Source organism: Carassius auratus, unplaced genomic scaffold (genome assembly GCF_003368295.1).
Source record: "Carassius auratus strain Wakin unplaced genomic scaffold, ASM336829v1 scaf_tig00001679, whole genome shotgun sequence".
Lineage (NCBI taxonomy): Eukaryota > Metazoa > Chordata > Actinopteri > Cypriniformes > Cyprinidae > Carassius > Carassius auratus.
In genome coordinates this window covers 225,001-249,208 of record NW_020523380.1, presented here as the reverse complement: position 1 = coordinate 249,208, position 24,208 = coordinate 225,001, and the positions used below count along the sequence as shown (strand labels likewise).

General features: G+C 37.0%; 1 protein-coding gene across 4 annotated transcripts in view; it reads left to right on the top strand.

Annotated features, from left to right (window-relative positions):
* Window positions 1-24,208, top strand: part of LOC113069502 (vesicle transport through interaction with t-SNAREs homolog 1A-like) — a 135,455-nt gene that overhangs the window by 60,302 nt on the left and 50,945 nt on the right. The gene's annotated exons all lie outside the window — the stretch shown is intronic.

Genomic DNA, 24,208 nt, shown 5'->3' with positions numbered 1-24,208 from the left:
TCCAGACAAAGAGGGAACTGCTCCATCTTTCAAGAATAATCTTTGTGCGAATCCGGCATTAAACTGATTGAGATTGAGGAAGCTGTCCTCAGCAAAATGTGCTGCACATAGTTTTACAAGTGGATTATAATTTTTGGGAACCGAGTTAAACATAAACTGTAACCATTGATCTCTAAGTACAGCGTCCCTGAGAAGCCCAAACAAAGGTGATTGGACTCCGAGATGAAAATAACTGCGTTTCGACGACAGGTCGACAAACACAAACGCAGCTCTTCCTCTTCTCCGTCGGAGCGCAACAAGACCACGCCCCCTTTTTTGTGTATTCCTGTGGGCAGAGGTTAGTCAAAAAACTGTTTTTAGTGACGAATTCTGTTAAATAAAATATCTCGCTTGGCATTGAACTTTGAGCTTTAGAATTTTACAGATATTATTTTTACTCTAACAACAACATTACACACTAACTAAAGTTTAAAACATGGGATCACGAAGAACGGGACCTTTAACATCAGTGCATTCCTAATTTCATCCATATATTTGTAGGTGTTATAGGAGTTTGACCACTCCCCTATTCAAACGCTGCTGACTCCAATTGGTTGAAACCATAGACTGTATAAAAACTTGGACGTAGTGTGCGTGACATGACCCATTGGTTTCCGAAGATCGTTTTTGAAGCCAAAAGTGGGCGGAGGTGGCTGTTGCCATCTTGGCAGTGCGTCACAGAGTGCCATCCAGCTGAAACCACGCCCACCTAGCTCGACGGCGGTGACAGCAGTTATAAAAATATTCACCCCCCTCACAGTTGCCAAGAAGGGCAAAGTAAGCAATATAGACAAAAATAATTTTTTTAACCAGGCTATAAACTGTTTTTTATGCTCTAAAATTGGGCATTTTAACATGGGGAGTCTATGGGATTGACTCTCTTTTGCAGCCAGCCTCTACCGGCCAGTTGATGAATTACAGTTTAAGTCCCTTCCGTATGGGCTTCACCAGAGAGAGCTGGAGGTTGCCGCCTGGTTGAAACTTAAATAGTTTGGTGATATAAGCCAATAAGGAAAGCTGTCTTAGAGGTGGAAAAAATAGTTTTTGATGAAACATTAAAGACAGGCCTGTTTTTTTTTTTTTTTTTCGTTTTTTTGTTGATGATGTTATTGATAACGAAGCAGTATATGTTCTTGTTGGTGGTGAAGTTCTCCTTGCATGTATATATTTTGCAGTGGAAGTAGGATATGAATATACATTCCCAAAATGTCCATACCCCCAAAGCTAGACATTAATGCCAAAACTCAAAAAAAGTCTTTGTTTAGTATTCTCAAAGGTGGATGAGGGGCCAGATGGGTAACGCATTGTGACAGAGGTGATGTCTAAATTAATCATTCATGCTCTCTCACATGGCTGTGTGCTAAAATATTAATGGTGGAATAAATTTGATTCAGGGCCTGTGATTAGAGGGGTGCCCAGCACCAGCATGTTTATTTATGCCCTGGAGAGCAGCCGCAAGGGTCACACTCATCCTTCTACCAAACATATACCTCAGTCAAACGCATATATATACATACATCTGGCTATGTACATGTGTGTACAAATGTGTGTGTGTGTGTGAAGTGAGAGGTTCTGATATGTTTTAAACATGATCGAGCTGATCATCATGGAGATGCTTGGTATGAATGATGTCAAAGGTGTTTTCATTGTTGTTGGGATCTTTGTTTGAATTCATGGTAGCTTTAGTCCTCCCACCACTAGGTGGAGACATTTTACTTTCACTAAATCTGAAAGTGGAGATGTCTAATTATGCTGGTAGTAGGTCTGTATCTGGGATGTGTCTAGTCGGCATATTTGAAAAAATCTTGGACATGAACTTTAGAGTGTAGTGTACAATGCATGTGTAAGGAAAATGATTAATAAAAGAAAATCACTTTTTTTCTGGAATAATGTACATTGAATAATTCACTTTAAGAACAGGAATCTGTATGAAGTAAAGAGTTGCTCTTTTATTTAAGTTTTTAGATTGTAATTATATTACATAACATTACTGTTTTTCTGTATTTTTACCAAATAAATGAAGCCTTTGTTAGCACAGATTTATTTCAAAAACATTTCCCAAATCAACCCCAAACTTTTGAATGGTAGTGTATATTTTAATTTAACAGAATAATACGTTGAATATACTACTAAAATAGCTGTATATATATTTTTTTGTCGTCATTTATTTTCAAATGTAATTGATTCCCATGATGACAAATAAAAAAATTCAGCAGCCATTACTCAGCAATCATTCTAAAATGCAAATTTGGCACCCAAGAAACATGAAGTCTTTTCTTTTATAATTATGATGCAGTTTTAGTTAGTTTCACAAGAGTATACTGTCACACTACTGCTGAAACTTTTTGACATGTTACAGCAACTATGCTATTTTTATTTTTTAAGAGATAATGTGTATGTGGTGTGTATGAGTGTTTTGAGTACAGTATTTCAGAGTGTGTTTATTAAGCGTCTGGTGTGGTTATGTTGGAGACAGGGTGTGGAGTGAGTGAGTGAGTGAATGAATGAATGATGTGTGTAGTGTTTGTGTCCCAGAGGCACTTGCTGTAATGGAGTGATGGAACATGACAGTCTCACTGATAACGATCAGGTGTTTATGTACAGAACCAGCAGGTCAGGGCAGGCTTTTATCTCTCTCCTTCTCTCTGTCTCTCAGGCAGTGTGGAGCTGCTAATGATAAGCACTGTCTGGCCTTCAGGAAGAAATATGAGTTGTCCTGTCACTAAGTTTGAAAATGCAGTGCAGCTTTTTGTCCTTCACAGGCACCTCACCTCATCTACCTCCATATGCTCTTCCTGTTTTTACCTATTGGCTCATTAGCATTCTTTTTTTCAGCAAATGTGTTTATGAATATATATATATATATATATATATATATAATTTTTTTTTTTTTTTTTTAATTAGTCCGTAATAAAATGGATTTTCCCTTTACATATGATAACTTATAATATTATATATATATATATATATATATATATATATATATATATATATATATATATATATATAATATTATATATTATATATATAATTTTTTGAGTCCTTTCATCATTCGATTGGTGCTTTATATTTATGTATATATTTTTATTTGTTATTTCATTCTGTTTTATTTCTCCAATTTTTTCCCCACTATATGCTCTTGCTGTTTTTCAAGCTTACATTTTGTGACAATAAAGGCTTTAAGTGTTCTAAATCAAATTTAATCATAGCTTGCAGTAGTTTTTGCATGTCTTACTAGATCGATCGCTCATGTTAAGTGTGACATTGCCCTCGCCTTCCCAGACTAAAAAAAAACTTCTCACGCATCAAAGAAAAATAAATAAATAATAAAAGAAAAGAAAACAGTGTTTCTAAGTTTAAACGCTTTTTTGAGAGTCTATGTCCATAGTTAAGTTTGCATGCACCATCAACAGTATCTGTCTACAGAACGCCCATCCAATGTCTAGACACACGTACCGTATGCACATGTGATGTAGTGAAAGTGAAAGTGAAAGTGAAAGTGACATTCAGCCAAGTATGGTGACCCATACTCAGAATTTGTGCTCTGCATTTAACCCATCCGAAGTGCACACACACATAGCAGTGAACACACACACACTGTGAACACACACCCGGAGCAGTGGGCAGCCATTTATGCTGCGGCGCCCGGGGAGCAGTTGGGGGTTCGATGCCTTGCTCAAGGGCACCTAAGTCGTGGTATTGCAGGTGGAGAGAGAACTGTACATGCACTCTCCCCACCCACAATTCCTGCCGGCCCGGGACTCGAACTCACAACCACTCTGTAACCATTAGGCCACGACTTCCCACCTTTTTTTTTTTTTTTTTTTTTTTATATATAAAGTATAGATGGGCTGGTGTCTGGTGATTGTAATGAAGGGATGACACAGACTGTCATAGGCTGTGTTTTCTTGAGTGGAAAGTTGCTAGGCAGACACAAGCCAGGGCTGGACAGACAGGTCATTTTTCAGTATTGGGAGCTAGCATTACTCGTGTCACATACACACACACTCCGACACCTTATTCATTAAGCTAGTATTTATGTATCTGTCTATCTGTCTGTTTGTCTGTCTGTCATTATCTTTTTTTATTTATTTAATAAAAAGGTTCACTTGGTGCTTTCTATATTTCATTCCATACCTGTTTCTGACCAGTTTTCCACTTCCCCTGTCCTGCATTTCCCTGTCATGCCCCAGAGGCCAGTCTGTTTGGTATGTACTATTAAGGTGAGGTATTTTAATCTGGGCTATTTGTAAATGACAGCGCTGAGGAATGTGCCAGACCTCTCCTTGGCTTCGGTCCAGAGCTACCTGCGAGGGCCTCATCCCTCCTCACCTTGTATCCCTTTCTACTATCTTATTTTTTTCTTGTACCTACTCTTTCACCGTTTTTTGTTATCCCCTTCTAACCCTGGTTAAAGTGTAAATAAAGTATAGTGGTGTAGACTGCCTAGTTCATAATAATGGGAGTGCTCCAGTTTTGAAATGCCACATCACTTGCTTGAAGTTTAAAAGTTGTCTAATTGGTTATTTTTACATTTGGTTCGTGCAAACACTGTCATCATGGTGATAGGCTGAACTGCCTGCATTTTATTAAGCAAACATAGTGTAAACAGCAAATGTTCAAATCTTGATTTTACAGATTGATTAGTGTATTTCTACTTGGGAAAAAAAAAGAGAAATTACTACTTTAATTCCACAAGGATCCACTAAAATGATCAGTACAGACATTTATAACAATACAAATGATTTCAACAATATTTCTGCGAGTGGCCTGAAAGCTGTAATTACTCTATATCAGTGGTTATTAACCACATGCGGCCCGTCATGAATTCAAATGTGGCCCACTATGCTGGACAAAAAAATAAATAAATCCTTTTTACCATTTATTTTAGTTTTTACACTAATTAAAAAATGTACTAAAGACATATAAGCTGTAGCCTAATATTTTTAATGTAAAATAATTTTGTTTTTCATATATTATTTTCAGACATGAGCAGACCTACTCGCATAACGTACCGCACGAACACATACAAGCGTGAACTTTGGCAGAATTGAATTAATCAACAGCCATTAGTTCGGTCAAATTGAGCATCAGAATGGACAAATGTGTTTTTAATGCCAGTGAATCAACACATACAAACAAGAACAGTTTCGGTTTGCCCCGTGCACGTCTTACAGACTGCATCTTACAATCGCAACTCCATTGCACTGTTACTCCTTTCGAGCCGAATTTCACTTAACTGGTCAGCTCCCGACAGCATCAGGTGTTTTATTTATGGGGAGTAGAATTATTTATTTATTTATTTCAATGAATGTTATCGATTAGGAATCATGATATTTAGGCTATAATATTGTAAAGTAATATGTAAATTATAAGCGTGCAGCCCGCAAGACTTATACTTGGACCATAGTGCGGCCTGGTAGAAAAAAAGGTTAAGAACCACTGCTCCATGACACCAGTGAGGGAGAGGGAGAGAGAGAGAGAGAGTGTGTGGTTCCAGGTGGAGTGTGTTCTCTGGACTTTGGCTTGTGGCATTGCTGTGGTTGCTGACGCCAAGAGCGGATGCAGCTCTGGGAGGTGTTCCGGCGCTTGCTTCTCCTCAAAGCTTTCAGCATGTCCCGACTGGGCTCATTAAAGCCAACTTCAGCTTCATTTAATCCATTTTTTATATCTCAGAAAAAAAAAATCAACCATGATCTTAAATCTCTGCTAATTTAAGCTTTGGAGGAAGACGGACGATGATGATGTGAACCTTGATGTTTTTGTATTACATCTGAGATTTACACTGGAATTAGTTGTAGTGTATCAGTGTCCGTGCAAGGCAGATCTTCCCATATGGGCTTTCTCGTCTTCTGGGCCCGAGGTTGGTCTTCCACTCCTCTCCTGGTGGGAGAATTATTAGTTTTTGCTTAATTTAGCATGGAGAAAAACACGACTCTCACCATTCCCTTTTAATTATAAATCTCAGTAGTTCCACTTTGGAAAAGTTTAATTTGTAGCACTGGTCTTGGTGTGCCGTTTCCCGTGTCCCAGTGGTTCTCTTAAGATCAGATATGACCATGCACCAACACAGTAGAATTGTAGGGAGCTTTATGTAATGCATGTATTTCATATCGGTAACAGCTGTATGAATGCTTCACAAACAGGCAGGGAGTGCGCTGTCCCTTTAATGCTGTGAGATGATCTCGTCTCCTTCGCCAGTATCAGACCAATGCTCGAAGTACACTCTTTATATATAATGTGTGAAGATGATTTGAGATTGGTATTCAATACCAAGAATAAAACTCTGAACCTGCATGAGTCATGTAGATCCATTATTAATTGATGTTAATGAATTATCAGATACATTGATTTATATTTTTATATAATTTATATAATTATTTATATAAAAAAGTTTAATTATACACTGCTAATAAAAAAATGGGGGTCGGTTAATATTATTATTATTATTATTATTATTAGGGCCCAAGCATCGATTATCATTATCAATTTACATCTGATATAGATTTCAAAATCTACAGTAGGTGTTGAATAATGGCTCGATTGCACCACCTATACACTTTCAATGAAGTGCCCCTTGCTCTACATTTCATGTACAAAAAATTTGACACTTGTAATGTCCCAATATCGAGAAAAAAGTAACCTGGAGGAAAATCCGAAACCAAACAGGAAGTCTGTTATTTCGTTATTTTCTCTGCAAATTTTGTGCCGTTTTTGACATTTTCAGGTGTTGTATTTTAACAAACTCCTAGAACTTTCATGTTAAATTGCAAGAATCTTGAGTTTTCATTAAAGGGTGTGTCCCTCATGACCTGTCAAAGTTAGCTGTTTCACCATGGAAAAGAAAGTTTTTTTTAACGCAGTCATACAATGTCCGATCTGCCAGAAACTTTACATGTTTTGTTGAGATTCCTGGCCTGAAAACATCTTAAGGTCATTATTCTGTTATAATCATAGCGACAGCTCTGGCAACAGGAAATTACTTGTTTCACACTGACTTAAACAAAAATGACAATGTCCAATCTGCCCCACAATTCACGTTTGGTAAGACATCTACATAATAATATAGATCCACCTGTTGGCAACAGGAAATGTCATGTTTTACACTAACTAAAACATGTCAATATTCAACAGTTTTTATAATATATAAAAATAGAAAACATGGAATGTAGAAAACCCCTCATGGAATCCCTGATGTGGAGGCATTTTTAAACAGTACGTCCTCACCCTTGTTAGCCCCACTGGCGTCTTGACAGGGGTGGGAACTATTCCTAGGGTTGGGGTACCATGCCAGCCCAGGCCAGGACACTGTGCCACCTTAAGTGAGCACCCTATCAGTGTCCTCTGCCACAGTCACCACATAGCTGGGAGCAGGGTTCTGTCACCCATCAGCACCAATTACAATCAGCTGGTACACACCACAGATAATGCAACTGGCCCCTGGTAACACAAACACATACACACACGTCCTTTACCATCACACTATTGTGTATTTACGCATACAAACTCAAATAGACTGTCGTGGTAAGGTATTAGTGGACTAGAAAAACAGTCGTACATCTTGCTTCCTGAATGAAAAGAGCATTAGAGTGCAATGGCTTTACAGGAAGCTGCTCCACTTTTTCAGTATTTTAGAAAATGCGTGCTTACGGATTTTATGTGTGGAGTCAAATACTCTCTGTTTGACCTTAACACACTCAGCAGATAGTAATATGTGGCGAAAAAAGCCTCTTTTGAGTTTCCTTGCCTCTTTACCTCTCTCCATTTCCCTGCACTGGGACTAATACAAAGAAACCTGTTTACATTAACCTTGAGAAACGTTCTCTCTGAAACTAGATGGAACGTGCTCCCTTGTTGCATTACATGATATGTTTTCGTGCTGGGCAAAGCAATTACATGAGAGAACTGGTTTTCAGGACAAAAGAGCTATTACCTTTGTACAGTACAATCACTCCAATTCCAACTAAACTCGGGGGGATCAATTAATAAATAGAAGGTGCAAAGTGAGAAAAGAGCCGTGATATGAATATGATCCGTGAAAGGATATGTACTGTTCGACTAAAGTGAAAGCCAAAACCCTGATGTGTGTGGGGGTTTTTTTTGTGGTCAACCAATTCACTTTTTGTCTGCCTCCCCAGTCATATCTCTGGCCAACGGAGGAACAATGTGTGGTTTTGGTTGGCCAAGGCTGGAGACAGTCACGTCTTAGTAAGGCGATGTTCGGGGCAGCTTGTGGTCCTGGTACTGGGTTCTGTATGTAAGGCTGTTGTCAGTCCATAAACAGGAGCATATCACTGACAGAAGGGCCCCTGTCTTACATGACCACACACAGCTGTTGTCTTGCAGATCAGTGTATCACTTTTTGTGTGTGTGTGTGTGTGTGTGTGTTCTTTTCTGAGTCACAAAAATACCATTAATGTAGTCCATATGACTATTATTACACTATTGTTTAAGTCTTCTGAAGCCATATAGGAGATTTCTGAGAAGACCAAAATGAAGTTCTTCTTGACTACAGCAGTCAAATCTCCAAGTTCAGAGAAAAGTAATATTGAAAAAAAATAAACAAATTATAAATGAATGAAATAAAGTACACTACCATTCTGTCATTTGGAGTCTGTAACTGTCCATTTTGCTTACCAAGACTACATTTATTTGATAAGTTAAATACAGTAATATTGTGAAATATTATTACAATGTTTTCTATTTTGATTGTATTTTTTTTAAATGTAGTTTTATTGATTAGTGTCTTCAGAAATCATTCTAATCATTCTAACATGTTGATTTTGTGGTCAGGTAATATTAAAATAATTGTGGTCAGGTAATATTTATATAATCTATTTATATATTAATTTTTATTATTAATATACCGTTCAAAAGAACACCATTTATTTAAAATAGGTTTCTACTTTTTATTTTCAATGTAAAAGTCTTTATTGTAAATCAATTTAATGTGTGCTTGCTGAATAAAAACAAAAACAAAAAAACATTGTTTATACAAATTCACTCTGACCCCACATTTTTAAATGGCAATGTCTGTCAAATTCTTTTTAAAATAAAACAAGTCATTTGAAGTGCTCAGTAATATTCTCAGGATCGGATTTACCTCTTATTCTGACATATGCAAAATACATTTTTATGTCCCCCTTGCCCATTAATTTATTATATTACATCCCAAAACAGCAAATAAACATTGATCATAATCCATGTAACTTGTTACAGTGTTCTCTATCGCAAAATCCCATTGCTGATTATAAAAATGTAATTTAATGGTAAGAATGGAGGCTTCAGCCATTAATATGATATGCAGATGCAGTTATGAGGGACGGAGAGATCAAGTGTGAGTGAATTACCTACTGTATGTTCGTCTCTCAAAATTTATCAGAAACAGCATCTCTATCAATAGTGAATCTGTAAAGTGTAAATTCTGCAAAAATAGCAGCTTTCTGCGAAATGTCATATAGCTTTTCTTAAGCTAGATAGTACAAGAATAGAGCTGTCATGTATGTCAATGTCAAATGTCAAAGCTTCATTTGTCATGCATATACTGTGCAGCCCTTCACTTATATTAAAAAAACTTGATGTGGCCCTTGGATCAAAAAGTTTGCCCAGCCCAGTTTTAAAGTGATCATCATACAGTATTTGAATCTGTGTAATCAAAACCGTAAAAAAAATCCCTGGTATTGGATTTTATTATGTAAAAAAAAAAAAAAAATATATATATATATATATATATATATATATATATATATATATATATATATATATATATTCTGACAGTGACTTTAGTGTATGGTCGAAAGCAGCTCGAACATTCTTTTAAACATCTCCATTTGCGTTTCTCAGGTTGAAGCAAATCATACAGGCTTGGAATGATATAAGAGTGAGTAAATGATGACAGAATTTACATTTGTGCAAAAACTGAACATTTGATGCTTGAGTTGCCTCCTTCACTTACAATAATGTAGATTCTGCATGGTAAAAACACCTACAGAATGTTCTACAGCTGTAGTGCATTAAGTCTCTTTGTGTGTGCGTGTTTACCATCTGGCTTTGCAAGTGTGTCTCACCTGTACTGTATTGCTTTGAGATCTGATGTCTTCGGTAAGTCCTGATGAAGCCATGTCTTCTCCTCTTGCCACTCACGCTGGGGTCACATTGCATCATGCTGACTTGTGTGGGTGGGTGTGTGTGTGGCAACAGGCTGCTGTGAGTGGTACCAAACTCATCACTTCTTTCTGCCCACTGATCCAAGCAACATAAAGAAAAGGTGGGCTCTGTTAGATGACATGTATTATTCATGTAAGTGGTAAAGGTTTATGTGTTTTGTTATTACCCGCATCGTGCCTCTGTGCTTTGGTTGAGTTGGCCCCACAGTTGCATACCAGACACCCGTGGGGATCCACTCCCGAAATAAAACCTCCGACCAACTTCAAAAAACCACAAGCAAATGATTTTGTTCAACTGCAACCGTGACAGCGTGTAACTCTCTGTAATAGATTAAAAGTACAAGTGTGAGAAAAAGATGAAGACGGAAGACAAAAGTGAGGAGGGAGACAGAGGGATTTGAAAAGGACAGCAATGATTTGACAATTGAGTTATAATATCCCATCCTTTATTAATAATTAATTTGATGGCACTGCACTCTAAGAAGTTAGATGAAATGAGTTCTACCATGTCTAAAAAGTAAGATATGATTCATTAGTGGATGAGATGCCAGGACTGTTGCAGTTAATTCTGGAGTTGTTGTTGTTTTTGTTTTTTTTACCTCTTTGCCACTGATTACATGCCAGCTTTTATTCACTGTGGCGGATATTCAGTCCAATACATTCTCCTGCATTTAACTTTTAAATCCATGCACATCCCACAGCTGCACTGCCCTTAAAAACCATTGAAGTAATTAATTGTAATGCATCGCTTATGAAGACAGTCAAGGTTCTTATATGAAGATCATATTGACTTGAAAACCCAGTCTTCAAACCTTAAACTATAAGAATTACATTTGAAAAACTATTCATTTATTATTTTTATTTCTTTTGAAAAACAAAAGGTTCTTAGAAAATGTTTTTTCAACCTGAGATTTGAGACGTGATGAAAAATCAAGGTAAAAGAACAGCATATTTTGATTTATTTCAAATAATTTTGCTAAATTATGCAAAAAGTGTGAAAATGTGATTTTACTGTTTATTTAGCTATATAAAACTAGCTTTAAAATGATTGGCTACTATTAGACAGTATTAGTGGTCAATTTAAATAAGTTAATGTGAAAGTGTTTTTAAAAATAATTTATTTTTCTAAAAAGTAACACCAAAGTTCCCATATACATTGCTCTTCAAAAAGCATTTAAGCCTGAAACACATTGAAAGCATACCCCTGAAAGTAGTCCTGCAAACTCCCCAAACATTGCTTTCAATTGCACACTTGTCACTTTATGATATTTATAAACTTTTACTGTTCTATCAGTGTTTTCATAGCATGCTCTGTTCAGTTTTACCCTGACCACAGCTCATACCATTTGGATGATTAAATTCAATTCATTAAATTTTGTCTAGACACAGGCATCATCAGACTCTTTTGTTTTTGTTTTTAAAGTTTTTGGTTCTTGGTGTGCAGTGGTGCTCATTGTATGTTGTAAGTTGCAAGTATTTTAAGAGGCAAAGGCGGTGAAGAATGAGAAAAAACTGTTATAAAAGAGAAAGCGATTGGGGAACTCATGACTTTTTGCCTCAACATTACTTTGATTCAAACCTGTTGTTCCATTACGGTTAAAACATGCACACAAATATAGATTGTGTAGTCCTGCCCTCTGAGCTGATGTTATGTTGTGAATTTTCACTCTGGCATCTGACAATAATCTCTCTTCATCAGGCTAGCTGTGGCTATTGTTAAATAAGCCACATGATGCATCTCTTTTGTGGGCTCCCGGCATGCCTCATCTCCTCCTTATAATAGCGTTTTTTATTTGCTGTTCTCTAGAGATGGGAAGTGTGTTAGTATTAACCTAAAGAAACAGACAGACTGGTGTTGTTTGGGCTGATAAAGCAGTAGTGTTCTGACAAGCAGACGCTCTATAATAAAAAAAAAAAATGCAGAGGAAACCTTCTACTTATATATATTAAAATATATATACAGAAGCACAAAGACATAATTACATCACCACTAGGGCTGGGATAAACTAGCGATTATCTAGCGATTATTTTTTCGATGCATCGATTAATCTAACGATAAATTTTTTCAGACCGATTCGATTTAGATTATCTCCCCATTAGTTGACTACTAATAATTTATACATGTTGATTTACATATCTGAATGAAAAAAAAACATGAATTCCTTAACATTGCAATATATGTTTATTGCTCGTAAAATTACAAAATAAAAGACTGACTAAGAATGCATTACTTTGCACTTGTATAGAGATAGCATTCAATAAAACCTTGAAGCCTTGAAAAACACATAGTTTACTGAAACAAGCTTACTGAAAACATAGGGCCTAGCTTACTGAAAAAAAGTTCTTCTTTCAGATTAAAATAAATAAATAAAATAAACTTGATGTCTAGCATTCTATAAAAAAGGTCTCCCAAAATACTTGTTTAGAGCAATTGAAAGAATACAGTAACCAATGTAAACTTGAGGGCTTTAAGCTAATACAGAGAGTGCTTTTCCAAAAAAATAAAGAAAAAAATTAACAGTGGGAGCCAGCAGCCTGTCATGGAGAAAAAAAATCTCCGAATGCTCCACGTGAAACTTTGGCGTTCCACCCTTTTTCTATAGTGTCTAATGATTTTGGTTAATATTCACGAGGGAGAGAGAGAGAGAGCAAGACAGCACTCGTGTAGTTTGAAGACTGTGAGAGTGCGCGAGCGCGCGTGAAACATTGGTGTTTCGCCCTTTTTCTATTGTGTTTAATGATTTTGATTAATATGCACAAGGGAGAGAGAGAGCAAGAAGCGGTCGTGTTGTTTGAAGACTGTTTTTGCGCGCGTGCAGCCAGGGCTCTCTCTCGTACACACCCTGTCAGGAGCAGCAGTCATTCTATTCTACATCACTCACCGATCAAATAAGGCTTTGACAGCCGCAAAAAAAAACCCTGGATTGGTTATATAACGTTGAACAGAATGTTGATCCGTCCATCACGTATATTCTGCGTCAATATTTTGCGTCAATGTATTTTTTGCGTCGACGCCATCGATGACCTCGACGCGTTGTCCCAGCCCTAATCACCACCAAAACCTGGTGAAGACCACAATATTTTAAGCTAGTAAAGAGGACCTTGTAAGCAGCTACCAGACACAAGAACATTGATATTGATTTTATACAAAAGGTCAATAACCATACAGTAAGTTAATACTAATAAACCTTTAATTTTAGGCATAACATTTCCTTTTTTTTTTCTTGAGTGATTCGTTTAAGTAAATAATTCAGTGACTCACTCATAAAGTCACTTGTTTCATTCCTGAATCAACAAATGAGTGTTTTTAAACTAATCAGTTGAGTGAATGATTAAATGACTAACTCACAAAGACACTAATTTCATTCCAACTCATTTCTTCCTGAAAGAATCAGTGGTTTTGAACGAATCAGTAACATACTGTAAATGATTCTGTGACTGACTTGTTGCCACCTACTGGGTAAAACAATGAAGCATGCAAAGAGATTACCAGGACTTTTGCATGCAAGTTTTATATAGTGTTGTTTAAATATGGGAAGCGTTAAAAGTAGAAATTAATCAGAAATAGTCATTTCTGTTTTAACTTGTGTTAATGCCATTATAGAAGTTTCCAAAGTGTAGAACAAAAATCCCACCGCTTAAAAACATCAGTTTACATCAAGCAGATAACACCTCGATCTCCCTAGGTTCCTATAAAGCTTTGCTCATTTAATTTTTAAAAGCTTCTCAGTTTGCAGTGGCTTTTTTCCTCAAAAGTGGGTCCATTTCAACCGCCGCTTTATATAAAATGATCGGTAAACATGTTTAACCATTGAATTTTCTGTGTGTTATGAGACAACTGTTTGGCTCATGAGTATTAATGAACTCGGAGCTCGAGTGAGAGAATCCCTAAATGTTGGTAACTGTCAGATTCTGTCAGCGCTATGAAGCCTAACAGCACAGAGTAGTGTGCCACCACATGCTTCCGATTCAAACTCATGTTTGATGTCTGGCTTTCACGCCCATCATTTCTGCTTAAGCCAAATTACTGCAGACAGTCCTAATTCTCCCGAGAAGTTTTGTTTTGATTTGTGAGAATATATATTTTACATATCATTGGAACTTGGCTGATATATTTAGCAGCATATAAGCAGAGAGAGACTTTTTTTTTCCTTGACGGATTTTTGCTTGGGTTTTGGCTGAGTCAGCACTGTTTTGTAAGAGACCTGACTGGTTTTTGTGAAGACGTTCTAAATAATAAACCATGAATCGAGGACCCCGAGCCCTTGGAGAACTCTCCGAACCCGCTGAGATCAGTCTGTCACACAGGCATAATCACCATGGTCTCTCCTCTGCTTTCTGTTTTATAGGTCAGATAAGAAACCATTTTTGTGTTTGAGCACTAATATAACCATATTTTGTTAGGGTTTATTCACAAGATCATCATTTTAATTCTGTGTAACACGTTATCAAATCATTATTTCCTCACATAGCTCACACAAAAATGAGAATTCTCACCCTTATGTTGTTTCAACCCTGTATATGACTTACTTTCTTCTATTAAAACATAAAAGAAGGAGCTTTGAAAAATGTCTCAGTGTTTTTTTTTTTTTTGACCATATATTGAAAGTCTATTGGGTACAATGTTGTTTTGACCCAAATGACTTGCATTGTATGGACATAAACTGTTAAAACATTGTTCAGATCATCTTCTTTTGTGATACAAAACCTGGGTCCCCCAGTTTGGAACAGCTTGAATTTTTTGGGGTGTGACCTATCCCTTTTAAATATATTGTTTATGTGATTTCTTTGGATTAATGCTAGTAACACAAGTTCCTGTTGTATGGGATGTGGATCTGATTGCTCTGAATATTAGCGAGGCCTGAAGTACTTAATATTACTGATGTCTGCAATATATATATTTTTTTCTGCTGTTAACCATGAATCAAAAACCTGTGAGCACCTTGTGACAGTTTTCATACACAGTAGGTAATAACAGCATTGGACCAAAATCGATTGCATCCGATCATTGGAATGATCTTTGTTTGCAATCTATTTCGGCTGAACCAATCAAAGCACACCTGACCACCTGTAGGTTGAAAGCATTGTTATTTTACTCTAGGCACAGGGAGAACTTGTTCTGTATACACCTTTCAAAGATTAGTGCTTTAATATGAATCTGTACTATCCAGATGACAAAGTGCAGGTATTATAACTTATTAGTTTCTATTGTTTTGAGTGGATTACTGTGAGAGAGAGAGAGCGTTTAAACAAAACTCAGTGGATCTGTGGATTAATTTAGAAAGCAAGAGCGAGTGAAAGCTAAAATCAGTAGGAGTTTAAATGTGCTACTCAGGGGCGGCTGTCAAAACATGCAAATAAGGGTGACGGCACATTGTTTTGACAAATATAATTAAGGTGTTTCAATTTGGAGTCCTGCGATAGACAGGACTCCAGGGCTCCCCAAGCACTCTGCTAATTGTGAAGATTGCTTTTAAGATCTAAAAGCTCGTTGGGTTTTTGTTTGCTTTTTTTTTTTTTTTTATTGGATAATGAACTGTTAGGAAGTGTTAGATCTTGGCATCTAGATAGGCAGGGATGAACACCCTGAGGTGTTGTGTTTTACAGATAATTAAAAGGCAAAATTTGTATTTGGCTGTTTGATCTGCCTGTCAACTTTCCGATTAGAGGCGTTATAGGCTTTAATCAACAGTAATGGGATCATTAATGTTCCTAAACTGTGTAAAAGAACATTAGGATTTTCTTCCAGTCCGACACATTGGAGCTTGTGAGTCTGGCAGGTTGTGAAGTTAGCTGGTGTTCAGGAAATGATGTGCAGCATGTGATTAGGAGGAAGTGAGGTGATTGTAAGAGCAGGCCTCCCACTGCAACAGCCACGCCAGATTGCGTTTATCGGTTTCTCTCTCTTTTTGCTCTTTTACACTCTTTCTCTTGCTTCTTCCTTTCCATTCCCCTCTTCAGCTCAGAGTGAATTACAGCACACGTTTCCTATTCACATTTAATATTTCGTATTTGATAACAAACTTTTTATCTTAATCAGTAACATTGTCAGCCAAAAAATGCATATTTGTAGCACTGAAGTATGATCTGTGTTTATCATGATATATGATGAAGAATGCATGTGTTTTCCTGGTTTCTTTGAACACCGGTGACTGTACACACAAAGACTTATTTTTTGGAATGGCTCTCTCTGTTCTAAAAAAAAAAAATGCACCAAATAAAGTGGTGGCAAATGCATCAATATTAATAAAGCCAACTGACAGTGAACCAGTTTATTAATTTTGCTCAGTCACATTTGGTGCACATTCAGCTCAGCCGGGGTCTAATCTGCATGAAGAAATAATTTCCTGCTCTGAAAAAATCAGGTGAACGGGTAAACGAGGTACATTTGATGGGTGCGGATTGACCGGTTTAGATGCGGTAGATGTATGGCTCTCCAGTGGCCCATGGAAATTCTGCCTGTTTAATTGAGGAACCTAAAAGCACTTTTTGTAAGTAAGGCAATCAAGACCTGCCCTAGACTCTATTAGTTTTCATTTGGATGCTTCAGTAATGCCAGTTGATTAAATTGAAGCAATTTGCTGCAAGAAAAAACTAACCACCCTACACCTTTCCCACCCACCGTGCCAACAACGTTTACGTTTACATAGGTACGACTTGACTTGTTCAAAAGTAGTGGCACTGAAGAGAAATGGTTCTCCTTTTTTGCTAAGTTAATGGGTGATTCTTCAATTATTATGGGTACTTTTGACTGCTAAAATAATCTTAAAAATCTTTAAAATTATCACATTTGCTGAAATAAAGATTTGATTTCCTAGAGTAAAAATTTGATTGCTCTAAAATCATGATGCAAAAAAAGATTTTATATTAAATTCTAAGAAATGCTTTACACATTAATACCAAATGAGAAAATGTGGTTTCCAAAGGTTTATAGTCCGAATTTTAACTTTTTTATTTTATTTATTTTTATTATAAATAAATAAATTATAGTGGGAAGTCAAAAGGTCAGTTGGGGTGCTAGGCTAAATTGGAATAATTCTGCCAAGTTTAATCTTCAGCACTCTTAAAAATTAGAAATATGTGATTAATGTGACAATAATAACTGTAAATGGCAGTCCCTCCAGAAAAACGCGATTATGCGATCGCTTGATTTAATGCATAATCAGCCAAAGAACGCATATTTATGTGGGGTCACATTTTTTCAAATACGCCGCTCTTTTGCCGCATAAATTACCGATTTCAGAAAGCAAAATATGTGGGGCTAGCATGATTTCATAATCCCTGTATTTTCGTGGCAAAAAACTCACATATATTAGCAGAAAGTTGAAAAATGTTGCGTTTACTTCACACAAGTAAAGCTCCAACATCATCTGCAAACCCCGCGGTGAAACCAGGGTGAAACTTGAAGCGCGCAAATCATCCTTATTTGCCAACAAAAATAAGAACGCGCGAAGCAGTTTCCCGATTTTTTACATGACAGTGGAGCCAAATTATATTGCGAGAACTTGCGAAAACTGCGGTTTGATGAAATAGAGAAAAAAAGGTGATTCCCCCAACACCCCCTTCTCACTAGGCTACTGACACTGTTGTAGTTTCATTCAGAAGTTGATGTAACTTTACAGTTGTAAGATTTCACTTTTTTGTTACAGAACAGTACCAAAAACTTACAGTTGTAATTATATTAGTATGTAAAATAATTTACGTTGCAGTAAGAGATTGCCACTTAAATATTCTGTGGTTTAGTATGCTCGCTTATTATAGGAAGAAATAAGAAATTACTCTTTACATTAAGGTAGTAGCCTAGTGAGAAAAAGGTGTTGGGGGAATCACCTTTTTTTCTCTTTTTCATCAAACCGCAGTTTTTGCAAGTTCACGAAATTTCATCGCATAAAATTGCAAAAATATCCCGCATATTTCATCACATTTTTTAAGAAAACATGCCACAAAATGAAGGATTTTTGCCCGCAACAATCACAAAAAAAATCCGTGTTTTTCTGGAGGGACTGAAATGGTATTTTTTTTCCATGTGGTTTATATATATATATATATAGTTTTTTGTTTTTTTTTTCCTGAAAAGTTCTTTTAATTGTGGACTCTCCTATATCTGTGTTTATTTTGGCTATAATCCCACTGGGCAGCTGTAACCTATGTAACCCAATGGTTAGAGAGCCGGACTAGTTACTGTAAGGTCACCGGTTCGTGTCTCTGTGCTGGCATGAGTTATAGGTGGGAGGAAGTGAATGAACAGCTCTCTCTTCCACCCTCAATACATGGCTGAAGTGCCCTTGAGCAAGGCCCTGAACCCCCAGTTGCTCCCCGGGCACTGGATATATACTGTAGCTGCCCACTGCTCCGAGTGTGTGTTCACGGTGTGTTCTCACTGCTGTGTGTGTGCACTTGGATGGGTTAAATGCAGAGCACCAATTCCGTGTATGGGTTACCATGCTTGGCAAATGTCACGACTTTCACTTTCACTGATACAAGAGTGGATTGCTATTGAGGTTTCTAGGATGTGTCTCTCATCTTTGTTCGTTTTTGAGATTATAGGGGCATTCTGCTGTAGAACCCGTTCTCCAGCATGCCTTGTCCTCCAGTCCATCCAGAGCCTCTGAGACTGTATTCCCTTTCAAATCTTATTCTCAGAGGACTGACAGTAGGAGGTGAAATCATTGTTAATTTCCTCTGTCCTCCCCCTAGCTTAAACAAGTGGTTCTATTAGCGCACACTCTCCCTCAGGTGTGGTCATTCATACCTATTAAACCTGTGTCTTATCAGTCAGAAGAAGCCCTCACATCTCAGCACACAACAATCGGCGGTAATCAAGTCTTTAGAAGAGTGTGTGAGAGAGCCGGGAAGAGAGAGACTGAGAGAGAGAGAAGAGAATGATTAATAGGGAAAGTTGAGTGGCCGGCTAATAAAGATTTGTCTTAATCAGAAGTGATTTGTCAGAGAAGAAGCACGACAGGGTCAGGGCTGAGCCAATGAATTAAACAGAGCCCAGAGGAGTGAAAAAAGGCCAGTGAAATAGGGCCTGATTACCCAGGACTTGCTCTCATGCAGATGGCCCATGGCCATTAGCTTATTTATTATATTCTGTTTGTCTCATTCATCCCTTTTAAAACCAATACATTCTCTTTATATCCACATTATTCTGTCCATCCCCTGTCTACACTGTTAAACCCAGTTTTGAACCAGACTAAGCCAAATTTTAGTTGTGGGTTGATGATTTTACAGTGAAATTATGGCTAAAAGCAATAGCGCATGTGAAAATGCTTATACATAAAGGAAAAATTTAAAGCGTTTTTAATGGCCTTTGATATACAATTGGATAAATTACTGTAAATTCCTGCAAAAAAAAAAAAAATAAAAAAAAAAAAAAAATAAAGACGTAGTAGCGCTTTGTATGACTTGTCAACTACATTTCATGCATTCTGAAGCTAAGTATTAGAGTTTGTGGTCGATATGGCTCACAAATTGGACCAAATCATTAATTTGCAATGCACAGTAATTCTCTGGGAATAAAATGTTCTTGTAAGCAAGCCTTTTTTAAATGTTAAAAATATATAATGAAGTATAATAATAATAATAATAATAATAAGCAACATGGTTCAAAATTTGAATAGAAATCATGATGCCAATATCTTATAATGAATTTTATTTTTTATGTTATTCAGTGTATTAAAACATGAGTTTGAAAATACAGGTTTAAAAGGTCATAATTTTAAATTTATAAATAAATTATAGAAGAAAGTCAAATATTCAGTATCGAATATATTGGAGTACTTGGCCAAATTAGAAAAATTCTGGAAAAATTTTGGTACTCTTAAAAATGAGAAATAAGTGAGTAAAATGACAATAATAGCCTTAAGTCTATATAAGTTTTGTAATGTAGATTTTGTATGAGATTTTGAAGTTATTTTTTTCAAAGGTATAGCTTAGGGATTAGTAAACGAGTTGTTCTTTTGTGCCAGGTCTTGTCAATAAACCGATTGATTTGTTTAAGCAGTTTTTGTAGATTTTTTTTTACTGATGCACATAAGAAAAAGTATCAGTTTTTGGTGAGTAATTAATGACTTTGTTTTCTCCCTCTCTTTTTAATATATTTTGTTTGTTCATTCTACAATAGTGAGGATGCTTAAGGTTGGTGGGTCAGCAGTTGAATACTGTAAACAAATAACAAGAATAATAAAAGTGCCATCAGCACTTTGCTACCAGACAGGGGAATAACTTGTTTAAAATAAAGAGAAAGGAACCATGTTTCTGTGTTGCTCTTTGTGTGTGTTTCTGTGTGGGACAGTCGGTGTACTCTTCCCCTGGGCGCTTTTGCTCTCATTTGGCTGTCTGTGAATTGTGTCCAGATAGAAGTGTGTGTGGTAGCCTTCAAAAAGTGGCTGCAACTCTGTAATAAAAAGCAGTCCGGAGCCTGGGAGTGAGCCTGTGTCAAGGCATGTACCCTTTCAGCTCTGGGGACAGACAGAGGGCTTCAGACAACTCAGAGAGGACTCGCACTCAAGCAGCTGCTGTAAAATTGATGATGTGCCCAATTATACGTGTCTGCTGAGGGGAGGTGGATGGACGGATAGAAGGACGAGGGGACGGAGAGGTGGAAAACGCTTCTTCCCCGGTGTGTTCTGCCTCCATCTTGCTGCCAACTGCTGGCAGTAAGGTGGGGGATGAAAACGAGTGACATTCGGACCTCCGAGATGTCCTGAGTGATTTGATGTTCCTGCAGGCCAAGCTTAAAGGCAGACAGGCATGGTCAGTCACAGAAGGGAAAGACAGACAGACCGAAAAGATGAAAGAAACTTTGACTACACTAACACAGTGTTTCAACGTTGTAGGGATGGGAAAAGTAGTAAAGTAGAATAAAAAGAAAGATGATAAAAATAAATTAACAACAGCTAAAGGGACTTCTGGTAATTAAACACTGAGGGCCCTATCATACACCCAGTGCAATGCGAAGAAATCGCTAGTTTCAGTCCGGCGCCGTTTGCATTTTCCCATCCAGCACCACGTCGTTTAATTAGCAAATGCATGAAAGAGCTGAAAATAGACTGTGCCATAGACCAACTCAAACCTGGTCTAAAGTCTAAAGTCAATGGTGCAATATTTTTTTGTTATTTGAAGAGCACGTTTGTAGAAAATGCGTCTCCTGGCGGGTCGACACACAGGTTACTACACACAGGGATACGCATCACACAGCCAACAAATTCAACCATGTAAATAGCGATCCACCAAGGCCCGAGCACATCTCGCTCTAAAAGGGAATGGGAGATGACACTCTGGTTGGTTTATTGAACGTTACGCCCATTACTCATTAAGAGAATAGGGACAATAGGGAGAGTTTTTCTTGAATAAAATTCAGTACAGACTGTAATCTCGCAATCAAAGTCATATGATTTATTTATTTTTCCTTAACGGTGACTTCTGAAAAAAAAAAAACACTGTGTAACTGAACCTGTTAACTTAATATATTATTGAAATATACATTTTTATAAAGAATTCCATGTTGACATCTGAAGGATGTACTGTGCTTTATCACAGTCACTTAAAAATATTTTTATCGAATTATATTTTATTTATAAAAAAATTTATATCAATGAAGTACGATTCACGATTCTATATTTTTACCCATCCCCTAAATACTTCAAAATACAACTCTTTGAACTTCACTGAGAAATGCCAGTTTCACACTTACAACATTTTTAGATGACCTGCTTAATCATCATTAGATCTGTGGGAAATTAAATGATGACCCCCATAAATAAATAGACAGTTCAATATTGTGTGAAAGAATAACAATCATTTGAAATTTGATAGCATTGGCACAGTTCTGCTCTAAAATATCGCAGTGAGAAAAGAGATCTCGTCCGCAAGTTGTGGTCAGCAATCAGTTAAATAGTCTGCATTAAAACCAGCTCATCAGTAATGATTGTGCTGTTACGGATTTTAGTAATATCCTTGTTAAATGGGCCTTGGGGATCTGGATCTTTAACTAGAGCAGGCCTGTGGAAAAGCTTGGAGTCAGGGTCATTTAAATTGTTAATAGGGCCTTAAACGGGGGAAGAATATTTTAGATCATTATGAGCACGAAGCGGTGTTCATAAGCATGAAGTCTAGTTATTTATTTATTTAGTTTTTTTCTCTCCCTCTCGTTCCTGAACGCCTGTTTTTCACAGCTACACCCTCAATTTACAGAATGTCAGCTTCCTCATTAAAGCGTGTGATAATTAATTAGCACCTCATTAAGAAGACATGTATCTAAAGTGCTGCATACAAAAGAATAACTGACCATAATTCATGCTACGCTTCAAGAATATAGGTTTATTGCACATGGTGACCTGAGATCTGAATGTAATATATCTTGGTGTCAATATTTTGTGTATTGTTGCATATAACAATTAAAATAATATCACTGTTAAAGGGATAGTTCACCCGAAAATTAAAATGTCTTGATTATTTATTAACTCTCATTTTGTTCTAAACCTGGATGTCTTTCTGTATAATGCAAAAAAAGATAATATAAAAAATGTCTTCTTTTTTTTTTTTTTTTGCCATACAATGAAAGTCGGTGTTGTTTTGGACCCCAATGACAGTTCGAATATTAGTCTAAATGTTTTGTTCCACAGAAGACAGAACATTTTTAACAAAACAAAAGTAAATGATGACAAAATAATTTACATTTTCTGGAGTGAACTAACCCTCAGCAGTGTCTAGTGAAAAGTCGGTTCTTTTTCGTCCCTCTAAAGGCTCATATTTTTTTCTTCATAGAAAAGGAAGGAAGAGAAATCATGTCGTTTTCCTCTTTCTCTCAGAGTGTTTGTTTTTCTCCAGCCAAACTCTCTGCTCAAACCTCTGCCACATTCTTGTCCAAGTCTCATTACTCTACAAATATATGAATCAAGAAGAGAGACAGATAGATCAGATTATTAGTGAAACATATAGACAGAGACAAACCGATATATCAAGAGAGGACGCGAGCCGTGGAATTGTGGGTTGGTAAAGTTCCTCTCACCCATGGGATGCGGTGTATACATGGCTAATCGTCCAACAGTGTGTGTTTTTGTGTATGTGTGTGTGTGCTTTTGGAGCTCGTTCTTAATGGCAACATCAATTTGCGGTCCCAAGTCTAAGAGAAATATTTATCTTTGCGCTCAGGCACAGGGGAAAAAGAAACCAGAGTCCATAATGTGTTTTACAGTGTGTTGGCCACAGGAATATTACATTAAACGGAGTTTGGTTTAACAGCTTTTATTCCGTGTTTTCAGTGGCACAGGAAGACATTATGGAACGGTTTTATGCAGTCGGTCAGCCAACCCTCCTGTTTATTGATTTTGTGGAAATTCTTTTATGTACCTGCTCTATATTTCCCTTCACATTTCTTATGAATTAATTTGTATTAACTGCACATTCATTAGAATGAGCGTTAACTTATGTGAACGCCAACAATCGGCGTCAATGGAGATAGTGAAGCATGTGACCCTTGTCTCAGAATATCTCGCTGTCAAGAAAGAGGTTACATTTTGGCTCAAGGCGTCTAAAAATCATGACAGTCAAAGTTTTCAATTGTAACTATTGTGCATAACTAGTTCGTTTTTCTCCATCTGTTTATTTATATCTGGTTGGGCGTAGAATATAGAGCGCTGACAGGAATGTTTCATTTGCACTTGGCCCCCTTCATGCCAACGGTCTCATCAATCATCTGAAGTGATGTATGAGCGAGCGTGTCTGCACGCGTGTGTATTGCATTGTTGCCATTGTGGTACATTCATTTGTTTAAAGGCCCCTTTCGTCCTGGACAGAGACAGATAGCGGTGCTTAATTTTCTTTACACAAGATTTCCACTCACGGCTGGGCGGCAGCTTGTCTCAGGCTCGGAGGCTGGCCACAGTTATGATGGTTATTAATATCTCTATTCCCTCTTTTAATCTGGCCTATCTGTCACATGCGCTGTGACTGCTCCATCTAATCTGAGTATCCTTCAATCTGTCCCCACTCTGATT